Source organism: Lactuca virosa, chromosome 6 (assembly GCF_052849685.1).
Source record: "Lactuca virosa cultivar CGN04683 chromosome 6, Lactuca_virosa_CGN04683_v6, whole genome shotgun sequence".
NCBI classification, from domain to species: domain Eukaryota; kingdom Viridiplantae; phylum Streptophyta; class Magnoliopsida; order Asterales; family Asteraceae; genus Lactuca; species Lactuca virosa.
Window position 1 is genome coordinate 249,946,871 of NC_136431.1, and position 12,063 is coordinate 249,958,933.

A 12,063-nucleotide genomic window follows, 5' to 3' on the forward strand; every position below is an offset into this window, starting at 1 on the left:
TATACTTTACTTTTCTAGGAAAATATATTTTTCTGTAATGTAGTATATATATGCGGCTGTGTTCACGACCAAGTGAGTGTTCACGGCCGTAAACCTGTTCACGGCCGTGAACCCATCTAAGGCCCATGTTCCCCATAAGTATATAAATAGATGTTAGGTGGGTGAGCAGTGGCAGAGGCTAGTGAGAGAGAGCATATTGTAGAGAGAGAAAGTTAGAGAGAAGAATAGTGTGTGAGAGAGAATCTTATGTGTATTGTTCATCATTCCAATCTTGAATACATCATAGATTCAAGTTATTCTTCTTCTCATTCTCTTCTATTTTGATCTGGCATCATCCGTTTGATCGGGATTCTGCACCATCAAACGGATCTGATTGATACACAAGCAGATTGGGGACTTACAAGTGGTATCAGAGCTTCGATTGTATCAATCAATTTTTCCAGATCCGGAGCTTATTTGATCTTATTTTTAAAGGATTTTTGCGTTTTTGGATAGATCTCTGAAAATTAGTGGGGGTTTGTTCTTTGCATTTTTGATAAAAACGAGTTTTGGATCGAGTTTTGGAGCAAAAAGGGGCAAAAATCGTTGTTTTTTTTCGTATCTGCGAGGTGTACGGCCGTAGACCCGTGTACGGCTGGAAGTTCACGGTCCTCGGTGTGTGGCCAGCCTCGCACATGTTCGGTCAAGGCGTGTTCGGTCATGTGTACGGCCCGCGGTTCACGGCCAGCCACACTTTGGAGTTCACGGCTCAGCCTCGTCCTCGCATAGCAATCTCGGCCTCGCATCTTCGCATCTCGCATGCGCATCTGAAAAAATAGGAAACGATTTTGGGGCTGCCAGGATTCGAACCTCGGTGCCTCGGTTTAACACCCCAGCGACTTTTTCCGATTGATCTACCTTGCTAGATGTTTCTTTCCTTCCCTTCTTAACTCAAATATTATACCTCCGGTTCCTACTTTCACATTTTTAACACTTTTAACCCCAAAATCAATTTTCTTTTAATTTTAAATTCCATTTTCGACCCAAAAATTTTAGTTTTTAATTTTTGACTTTTAATTTTGACTTTTTCCTAGAATTTTGACTTTGTCTTTAATGTTTGACCTTTGACTTTAAACTTTGACTTTTTCGTTTAAGTTTTAAATTTTCAAATTTAGCTTTTCGGTTTGACTTTTAAGTTTGACTTTTTAAATTTTACTTTTAAGGTTGACTTTTGAGTTTTAAGTCAAAGGGCATATTTTTTATAAAAAATGAGTTCCTCAAACATCCCGGTCAATGAAGTTTCTTGTTCTCAATCTTGCATTAAAACTGTCAAATTTTTGCGTGACCAAATCGAGTTGATTAAGAGAGAAAATGAGGACCTAAAATACGAAGGATATCAACTCAGAAAAGGACAAAAACCATTACAAGAAAAATTAGAAGCCAAAACAAATGATTTTAGTAAACTGCAAGAAGATTACAGCAACAAGTATGAGAATTATGATCACATAAAAAACAAACTTATTGTTGTAACCAAAGAACTTGACATATTGAAAACCCGTTTTCAAAATGTTGATTTTAATTTCAAGAAATTTGATGTGTCAAGTGAGGTGGTTGCGTCCATGATAGAACATAGTATGAAATTTAAGGATAACCAACAAAAGGGTCAAGGGTATGATAAAGTTCCTCCTCCTTTTAATCACACTTATCAGTTTAACCCTTTAACCAAAGAAGAAATTGAAAATGAAGCACACCTTAAGTATGGCCAACCCCTGCTTCAGCTTCAGTTAAGACTGAACAATCAGGGTCAACTGAGGGTGCTGAGATGAAAAATACTGATGTTTCTACTTCTTGTGCAGGTAAAGTAGTGGAAGAAGAGAACAAAGAGAACACTTTTGAACAATCCAATGACTCCTTAGACTCTGAATCTATTGCTTCTAACTCACTTACTCCTAACAAACCTGCGTTTGAGAAATACAGGCCACCAATTCCAGTGAAACAGAGTGCCTGTTGCAAGTGTGCATGTGGGAACAACCAGCGACAAGGCAAAGACACGCCACCAGGGGTAGGGAGAAATAACTTCCTAGTGAAGAAAAAGACATGTTTTCACTGTGGAACACCTGGACACATTGCCCGAAACTGTCCAAATCGCGCATATGTTCCCTACTACGCACAAGGCTAGTAGAATACGCCAAGAGGGAGATACGCCAAAATCATCCCTTCAAGGTCACAATCACGCAAGGGTAATTGGAACGCGCAGAAGGCGAAAAATCAAAATCCCAAGGACAAGAAGGAAAAGTCGGCCAAAAAGTCCAATCCAAGAGATTCTCCAGTGAAACCAAGACCGGCTAGGTCAAAGTCATCTCAACGGCCGACATCAAGCTCAAAAACAAGTACCAAGGCACCCATCGGAGCGATCAAGAAATGGGTTAAACCCGACTACAGATGGGTACCAAAGGTTCATACTCCCAAATCTTCTAATGATTCTAATGATTCTAATATTTCGTCATCAGACTTCGGTTTGTTGGTAGTGGCTGTTCCAAGCACATGATAGGAGGCATCTCTCAACTGTACAACACTCAGAACTTTGTTTGAGAGTTTGTGTTCTTTGCGGGAAAAAAGAAAGAAAGGAAGGGATCACACATGGGGTTTGTGCTTAATGACATGAAGAATTTTCGGATCTGTTCTGAGACTATGCGTGTTGTTCTCAGACCTTCTGGACGCAAATTCAATCGGTGACTTACGGTTTGATTTTTCTTCTCGATACTCCTGAGTTTATCTTACATTGTTTCATTTCAAAGACATTTTTCTTTAATTTCCTTATATGTCTTTCTTTAGTAGGTAGTTTTGGGAAGTGATATGAAGTATAGTGCTAAAGGGCAATTTATGATGCCTGTAATGCAGTAAAGCCGAATTGTCTAGACTCGGTATTCAATGTGCTGGTAGGCACAAAGGATTCAAAAGGACTAGACTCAGTTTGAAAAATTGAAAGGACTTGACTAATATGAACTTAGATAGTTTCATTTGGACTGACCATACGACGCTCGGGTAGATTGAGCAGTGAGATAAACATGGGAACCCACGAGATACACTAAAAGTTAATTATCTAGAACTGTGGCTGAACATTTCCTTGATGTATGGACTCATGTCCTTAATTCCGGTATTGATAGGGCAACTGGGGGGTTCTGATAAAGTAGGTCTGTAGGAAATTATTTTCTTGCTTTCTATCTGTCAGTCATATGTTGCTTCCTTTGCGTGATTGGAACATATCCGACCTGGAATGCAGCATATGCAACTCTATCTCTATGCATTTCCATATCTATGAAATTCATTCTATCTGTTAGCTATATGTTGTTCCCTCTACGTGATCGGAAGATCCGACCTGGGACACAGCGTATGCACTCTACTATCTCTCTAAACCCCTATCTATGTTAATCATATGTTGTTCCCTCTGTGTGATTGGAAGACATCCGACCTGGGATACAACATACGCACTTCTATATCTGACTTCTTTCTTAATGATTGAATACTCACCTAAAGTAAGGAGTTCTTTGGAAGTTCTTGATTACCGGGGTATATCGGGAAGTGGGAAACATGTTCTAGTACATCTAAAATTGAACCATTTAATAGGTTGTCTGTAGATCTTGCTGCTTAATTTAAGTGTACAACAATATCCTTGGTCGTCGTCAGCTAAATGTCCATTTAGGAATATATATCACAATGACTTGTCACTTATAATCCGTCCAAATTGTCAACATCGTTTGTGTTTAAGTGGACCACAATACTGGTGATTGACCAGATCTAGACATGCAGACGTGTGCTGATAAACGATCTTGGATTGCTTGACAACTTTGATCCCAAATATTTTTGTTTTTGTTAAATTTGTTCATAGTTTTCCTGTATGCACAAATTTAGGGGGAGAATTAAAAAAAATCAAAAAATCAAAAAATCAAACCAAAATCAGAAAAATTAAAAAAAAAATCAAACAACAATCAGAAAATTCAAAAATCAAACAAAAATCAGAAAATCAAAAATCCAAAAATAGTGTTATTTCTGTTTTATTTCTTGTTCAGAAAAATCAAAAATCCAAAAATATTTTTGTTTCTGTTTTAGAAATATGAAAAATACAAAAATATTGTGTGCTAAGTTTCTTTTAGTTTTGTTTTGTCTTGAAAAGTAAATTCAGATGTAGATGAGACTCATGGAGACTGAATCGAAAATTTCCAAGCCAAGGCTTCATCCATGATCATCGAAGAATTCTCATTCGAAGGAGCAAGAAATGAAGATTATTCTTCCAACATTCAATCTTTCAACCCCAGAAGCAAGGTGAAGCTGACTTGAAGATTATGTGACAAATTGCATTGAAGCCTCCTCAATCAATTTGCTGCTATTCTTGAACCTGCTGAAGTGATCAAGAAGATTATTTCTCTCTGATATTCTCTCTAAAGATTCTCAAGCTGAAAGCGTCATCTTTCAAATCTTTTTAAAGAAGCCTCCTAACCCAACGTGCTTTCAGAGTCAAATTTTGAAAGCCCAACTGCTCAAGATGAAGTCATTCATTGAAGATTCATATGTTCATCTTGAAGTCGTGAAGATATCGAAGATTAAAGCTGAAGCCAAACTCCAAATGAAGATTGACAAGAAAAGCCAGGTACTTTTTAGTGGGAGCTTATTGGGTCAATTAGAAAAGAAAGTTATAAACCAAGGGGGAGATTGTTGGGTCTAACATATTGGTTTATACTTTACTTTTCTAGGAAAATATATTTTTCTGTAATGTAATATATATTTGCGGCCGTGAACCCATCTAAGGCCCATGTTCCCCATAAGTATATAAATAGATGTTAGGTTGGTGAGGAGTGGCAGAGGCTAGTGAGAGAGAGCATATTGTAGAGAGAGAAACTTAGAGAGAAAAATAGTGTGTGTGAGAGAATCTTATGTGTATTGTTCATCATTCCAATCTTGAATACATCATAGATTCAAGTTATTCTTCTTCTCCTTCTCTTCTATTTTGATCTGGCATCATCCGTTTGATCGGGATTCCACACCATCAAACGGATCTGATTGATACACAAGCAGATTAGGGACTTACACGTCTCAAGTAGATCATGCACGTCTCGAATAGGTCATGAACATTCCTAAGGTGCCATGCACGTCTCTAAGATAACATCCATGCATGCACCACCTTTTCTTTCTTGATTCTCAAGGTATCATTCTCGCACTCGCGACTCAAGTTGACATTCTCCTCTTTATACTTAAGTACCATGCAAGTCTTCTGGGCCCACAAGTTGGCCCATGCAAGCCCTATCTTGGCCCATTGAGAAACCCTAGCAACCTTCACCAATAAATACTTTACTTCTATTTCTCATTGTTTTTCACTCTCTCACAAATTCTTACTCTCATACTCGCTTGGAGCAACATCGAATTTTATTCGTGAGCAACAAGGCCTCGTGAGCAACAAGGCTTCGTGAGCAACAACCTTGTGAGCAACAGTCATCATGAGCAGCAGCCTCATGAGCAACAGTCTTCATGAACAAGGCTTCATGAGCAACAGCCTCGTGAGCAACAAGGCTTCGTAAGCAAAAAGGCTTCATGAGCAACAAGTCTTCGTGAGCAACAGCTTCGTGAGCAACAGCCTTGAGAGCAACAAGGCTTCGTGAGCAATAGCCTCATGAGCAACAGTCTTCACGAGCAACAGTCTCATGAGTAACAGTCTTCATGAGCAACAGCCTCATGAGCAATAGTCTTCATGAGCAACATTCTCATGAGCAATAGTCTTCATGAGCAACAGCCTTGTGAGCAACAATCTTCATGAGCAACAACCTCATGAACAATAGCCTCGTGAGTAATAGTCTTCATGAGCAACAACCTCGTGAGCAACAGTCTTCATGAGTAACAACCTTGTGAGCAACAGTCTTCATGAGCAACAGCCTCATGAGCAACAGTCTTTGTGAGCAACAGCCTCGTGAGCAACACCCTTGTGAGAAACCGTCTTCGTGAGCAACAAGCTTCTCTTGCCCATCAACAACCCTTGTGTGCAACGTCATAATTTTTTTTTAGCATCAAAGATTTTTTTTAGAATCATTAATATATATATATATATATATATATATATATATATATATATATATATATATATATATATATATATATATGCGCAACATTAGCATCTGGCGCAACCTCGTTCATCATTTTTTTGCCCAACATACCCTTGGCGCATCATATGTTTGGCACGATAACTTCTTGCGCCATTCCCCTCTTGCTCCATTCCCATCATGCGACACACACTCAGATACACCATGCTTCATTGATTTATCTTTGGCGCAACTTGCTTCTGTTAAAAAATCTCTTTTGGCGCAACTTCTCCCAGGAAAAACTCTACTTGCGCCATCTCCTCTTTTGATGCATCTCCCCAACCCAGATACAACTCCTATTACGCCTTTAATTCTGAAGCCATAGCTCTTGCGCCAAACCTAGTGCCGCCTCTTTCCTTTGGCACAATGAGTCATTGCAACATCATCAAGCATTGACTCGTGATCAACAGGTCTTGCCCACATTTTTTTCAATTAAGTCTGATAACCATGAGATCATCGTGCGCCATCTGCTACGATTTCGTAGTGCAACCTCGACCAACTGATGATTTCTTGCCGTAACTTGCAATACCTTTGACTATCTCGCATCATCGACACAGCACTTACTTGCGCCGGATACAAAAGTCCTTGGCGCATCTTCTGTGCTTGCAACTTCCATCAGGTGAACAAACCCTATTTGCGCCAACCCTAATTCTTGAGCCACTTGTGCTCATCAGATACTTGCTCACGTGACTAGATTTTTCTTTGGCACATCTCCTCCATCAAGTCCTTGGCGCAACATCAAGTTCCTTTTTCTGTTTGTTCATTTGGCAAAACATCAAGCCTTTTGTTTTTTGCTTTGGCGCATCTTATATCAATCCCTTGGAGCAACATCGATATCAATCACACTCAATGTTGGCGCAACATCGATTATCATCTCTTGTGTGCGTCTACATGTGCTTGACGATCTCCAACAAATGCATCATCATCCCACCTTGGTGCATCCTCTCACATATCAGGTGCGACACTCACATACATCCTTTCACAGTTCAAGGATATTCCAGATTTTTTTGTTAAGTACATTCATGGGAACAACTTGTTTTTTAATGCATGTGAGTTCATGAGACCACATTCCAGATCAATTAGCAAAAGCGCATTACATGTATCTTTACCATGCATCCCCTTCGCAACTCCTTGGCGCGAAAGCTTCAACCATCGGTTGGCGCAACTGAGGCCTCACACATTCCCTTGGTGCAACAACCGCTTTTGGTCTCGCCTTCTTCTTGTGTAACTTCCTCTTGCGCCATCCAACCTTCCACTCACTCTTGCGTCATCCAACTCCACCCCTCTCGCACCAACTCTCAAATCTCAACTTCCTCTTGCGCACTTCGTTTGGTGATCAAGACTTTGGAGCACTTCGGCCTCGCATATCGTTTTGGTGCAACATAAACCTTTGCCTCGCTCCCTTCTTGCGCTAACCCATCACACTCTTGTGTCATCCTCCTTTTTTTTCTTCTCTTGCGCCACAAGTCCCCTCTTGTGCCATCCTTCTTCTTTTCTTCTTCTCTTGCACCACAAGCCTCCCTTGCCTCTCACTCAATATTTTCCTCTTGCACCCCACTCAACCCTGATCTCCTCTTGCGCCATCATCTTTTTATTGTGATCATCAAGCAAGAACCAAGCATACACAAACCCTTCTTGCTCCACAACTCCTTGTACGCCATACACCTTTAACCTGATCCTTCTCTTGCTCCATCAACAGCCCTCGTGAGCAACAACCCTCGTGACCATCAACAGCCACGTGAGCAACAATTTTTTTTGGAGCAACATTAGAAATTTTTTTATTGGAGCATTAAAAAAAACCTCATCCTGAGCATCATCTGATCGACACAATCGGCGCAACTTCGGAGATTGGTGTATCAACAAAATTTTGTTTGGTGCAAGATCGACACAATTTTTTTGGGTCCGGCATATCTGTTCGTGATTCAAATCCCACTTGGCGCAACACCACGTTCTTTTTTTCTTCTTCTCAATGCATCCACTCTTGCGCCACACCCTCTTTTTGCGCCATCCTCCCTTCTTGCGCCAAAATAAGGTTCAAACATCTTGCGCCATCATATAATCCATACAAACATACCTACCTGCGCCACTTATAACATATTCATCATGGCACAACATCAGAACCTTGGCCCATCTAAGATCAAACGATATTTGTACAACTTTGGTACCACTCCTAGTGGCGCAAGATCCTCTAGCCCAAACACATCCTGGCTCAAGATCCTCCAATAGATCATCTCTTTGGCGCATTTGTACCCTAATTTTCCACATCTACTACTTGCGCCACACTTCTCCTTGAGCCACAAGATCACAAAATCACACACCATTTTCTCTTCAGTTAGATCTCTTTGGCGCATTATGAACTTCCTATTGATCATCCAAAGTTTTTTTTGTGAGCATCATATCACCACTTGCGCCATTTACTTCTTGCGCCAACACCTTCTTGCGCCACATATACAAAAGTCCTTGGCGCATCTTCTGTGCTTGCAACTTCCATCGTGAATAAAACCTTTGGCGCTTTACGGGTTATCACTTGGCGCTTCTGTCTTCACTCTGGCTCCTCTCCATCGCATCATCTGTTTGGTAAGTACCAGGCGCATCTCCTGTCTCTAGTGCATCAACCCTAATCAACCATCTCCCTCTATATCTTGCGCAAGTTCTAATTTCATCATCCATCTCTACTTGCGCCATCCCTACTCAACCCTAGCGCCACTCTCAAACCTACAGCGCCACCTTGGAACATCAACTGAACATCGACAAAATCCTCCCATTGGATCATCGAAGTACTACTCCAAGTGTGCCACTTCATCACCATCCACGATTTGTAAGCATCACGCTTTGATAGATCAGGTTTCCGGTGGGATCAGTGATTGTGCATCTTGTCTACAAGAATCATATGTTCACTGTGAGCACTCAAATCATGATTTTTTTTGGATCATTACTCTTGAACCTAGCCTGATAATCAAGTGTGTTATATTGAATTTTTGTGGCAAGATCGATCCTTCATACCTAAGGCCTGGGGAGTATCAAGTTTTTTTAACCCTAGTTGTTGGTCTCCGATCCATGAGCATGATCTTATGTTTAATTCTTTTTAGTGTAAACCTGCTGCTCCATCTCTCAGCATCATGTTTTTTATCTAGTGTTGTTTTTCTCCCTTGGAGCAACATCACTTGGTGAAATATCCTGTGCGCATGATCAGATTTGCCAAACCCACCAAGTGAACATCCACCTATTGACCATCACAGCTTGATAGATCAGTTGTCAAGTTTTTTGGCTGGTCTTCAATCCATGCTCTCGTTCATCTCACTGGCGCATCTTCTGCTCAGTACGTGGAAGTTGGAAACACATCCTTACTCACCCATGTACATTCACATGGAGCGTTTTGTGTTTGACGAACTTGCATTGGGACCCATGTTAAAGCATCCACTGGCGGTGGATTATCTTTCTGTAGGATCTGATGTCACAGAGAAATTCAAAATTACAAGTGAACAAATTGTTGGTTTGATGCCTTGATCACGTTGTACACACACATCACTACAAATAAAATGAGGTTTAGTGGCATAAAAAAATGCCACTAAAAACCAAAAAAGTGTCACTAAAGACCCCCGGAAATCAGCGACACAAAAAAAAAAGTGTCACTAGAAGCACTGCCATTAAAGGCTTTTAGTGGCACTTTTCGATTGTGTCGCTGCAGCCCTTTTGGTTTAGTGACACTTTTTTTTATGCCACTACAACACCGTTGGCTTTTGTGGCACTATTTTTTATGCCACTATATACTTGTTTAAATAAAAACAGCTTTTATGCTCTCGTTCATCTCACTGGCGCATCTTCCGATTTTTTTAATAAATTTAATGGAAAATAAAATAATAAAAAATCCAATTAAGATAATAAGTGCAAAACACAAAAGCAAAATTAAATTAAAATTTAACTTGTCTTACAACAATATTCTTGACATTTAAAACAAAATATTCCAAAATGATTAATAAGTCTAAACATTGTGCTAGTAATTACTCGAAACATTAAACTATCAAACTAGATATTAGTTCGGGAAGAAACACGAAAGTTGACTTGAAGATAAACTTTGCATACTTGCTTCTCTTTTTTATCCAACTTACGAATGATTCCCTATGATATAAACCATAATAAATCACATAAAAATATGTAAGCATATCACCAATAATCACAACACATAAATAAATCATGGATCACGTCGTTATACTAGTTCAAAGTACTTACCATTGTTATGATGACTTTCAAATGAGGATCTTTGATTTCCTAGAGGAGAGTGATCAGGAACCACAGAAAAGCTATCAGGAACCTGAATAAAATATAGAATAATATTTACATTAACACGTAGAGTACTAATATAAGAATCAATAATTTATATATAATTACCTGTAAGTTCAAATTGTTAAGCATTCCTGATATGTTTACATTTGGAATATGATCATTGACGAGATTGATGAGAATGCTTAATGCATTTTGTGTGCGACTCAACCCATCGTTTAGTTGTTGAACAGTTTCTGGATCAGTAGAAGATGAAGCACCATTGTCTTTTACAGCCGGCATCCTACCTACACATCGAATGTACCCTTGTTTCTCTGGACCCTTAACTCTCGAATAGTCATCATTTAAATAATCATCTTCATTATGTTGTGTGTTTGTCGAGTTACTTGAAACAGCTTGTAGGGAAGACTACAAAATGAAACATGTTACAATACAAGTTATTATCAATATACTACAAAATAAAACATGCTATAATACAAGTTATTGTTACTATACAAACTTATTATTAGTGATAAAACACATTACCATAATTTGGGCAACATTGTCATTAACAATGCTTCCATCTTTAGGAGTACGAGTTATCCGGTATATTCTCCTCGTGATGGGTATGCACCATCATTTTCCATTGCCTAAAACAAAAATTAAGTGTATTTAATAATTGGTAAATAAAAAAACTTTCCATATACGATGTAATAGCCAGAATAATACCTCTTCTTGAGCAAGTCGGGCAAATGATTTTGTTCCCGTAACATGAGGCTCTTGCATCTTTGCGCGACTAACTCTTTTTACATCACATGTCGTCTTTGTAATTACAAATATTGAGAAATTAGATTTAAACAATTGTTTTTATACTTTGAGCATTAAATATAAGTTAAGAAAAATTGCTACCTGATACTTTGGAGTGAACCAACGAGTCACCAGTTCTTTAAATTGATATTTGTTCACTCGACTATCATTATCTGTTTGTCGTGCCACAATTTCATCAACCGTAAGGCTTGGATCATATGCACGTGCTTTTAGTAAATCTTTCCAATGACTCCATTTTTTCCCCATGATAAAAAATATTCATTTTTTTATAGAAGTTGTTTCGGTAGGATGAATAACAAATTTTGACGACAAATTAAACTTAAATATATTTACAAATACACATAATAATAAAAGAACTTCGAATAATGTAATTTGCACTTACCTTAACAATTGAATACATATCCTCCTTTTTTTGTATGGGAACCTTTCTCCGGTCATCATATTGTATTCCAACATGATCAGACATCCTCACAAGTGTCCCAAGGAATTACGTTAGCTCATTTCCTTCTTCTCCAACTGGTTTTCCAAACTTGTTAAATGTCACTACTATTTTTGTATCGCCACTCATTTTCCACGTAGCAGATTTTACAGTATGACCTCTAACCTTCTTTTGAATTCCTTCTAAAAAACAGATACAAAAAAATAAAAGGAAATAGTGAGTATACATGTAATAGATTTTGAAGGGACCAAGTTTGTAACAATTATCTGTTACAAGGACCATTTCTATAACAACTATTTAAGAGACCATTTTTCCATGTTTTCCTGCAACAATGATCATTTTCGTAATTATTATATGCTATAAGGATCATTTCTGTTATATATTGCTACCATATGAACCATTTCTCTAACAAATCCTTAAGGGACCATT